Raw genomic sequence first — 930 nt, forward strand, 5'->3', positions numbered from 1 at the left:
GACCAAAAAGGAGGTGAGACAGTTCCTAGGGCTGGCGGGATATTAATAGAAGGTTTGTGCTTAATTATTCGGACCTCACCAGCCCTCTGACTGATCTCACTAAAAAGGAAGCACCAGATCCGGTCCAGTGGACGGAGCTGTGTCAGCAGGCTTTTACCCAAGTAAAGGCTGCTCTGTGTGGCGGGCCACTCTTACATTCTCCTGACTTTTCTCCCCCCTTCTTGTTGCAGACTGACGCATCAGACAGAGGGCTGGGTGCAGTCCTGTCCCAGTAGATAAAGGGAGAGGAGCAGCCGGTGCTGTACATTAGTCGTAAGCTCTCGAAGAGAGAGACTAAGTACAGCACCATAGAGAAGGAGTGTTTGGCCATCAGGTGGACTGTCCTCACCCTCCGATATTATCTCTTGGGACGTGAATTCACTCTCTGTTCGAACCACGCCCCTCTGCAGTGGCTCCACCGCATGAAGGATACCAACGCGCGGATCACTCGTTGGTATCTGGCTTTACAGCCTTTTGAATTCTAGGTGGTCCACAGACCGGGTGGACAGATGGTTGTGGCTGACTTCCTCTCCAGAAATGGGGGGGAGCTGCAGGTCGGACGGCTCCCCAGCCTGAGTCGGGCGGTGGGGGTATGTGGCGAGGGGGGCGTGGTTCAGCGAGGTCGGCAGCTGGAGAGAGAGTTGGGAGACGAGCGGTAAGTAAGTGGGTCAAATGCAAATGACAAACACCTGTGTCTTGTTCCAGTAATTGGCGTGGAGAGACCGCATAAAGAGGCCCGGGAATGAGCTGGCAGGGAGAGAGAGACCGACTGCTGACTGGTGGGGAGACTGTGCCTGCTCTGGAGAGCCCTGTGATTTTGCATATGCAATTGTGCTATATTGAGCGCTGGTAGCGCGACGTTCTGTTTACTTTGTTTGAAGCTGAATAAAA

This window comes from Sinocyclocheilus rhinocerous, unplaced genomic scaffold, assembly GCF_001515625.1.
Source record: "Sinocyclocheilus rhinocerous isolate Xijiao unplaced genomic scaffold, SAMN03320098_v1.1 scaffold4305, whole genome shotgun sequence".
Lineage (NCBI taxonomy): Eukaryota > Metazoa > Chordata > Actinopteri > Cypriniformes > Cyprinidae > Sinocyclocheilus > Sinocyclocheilus rhinocerous.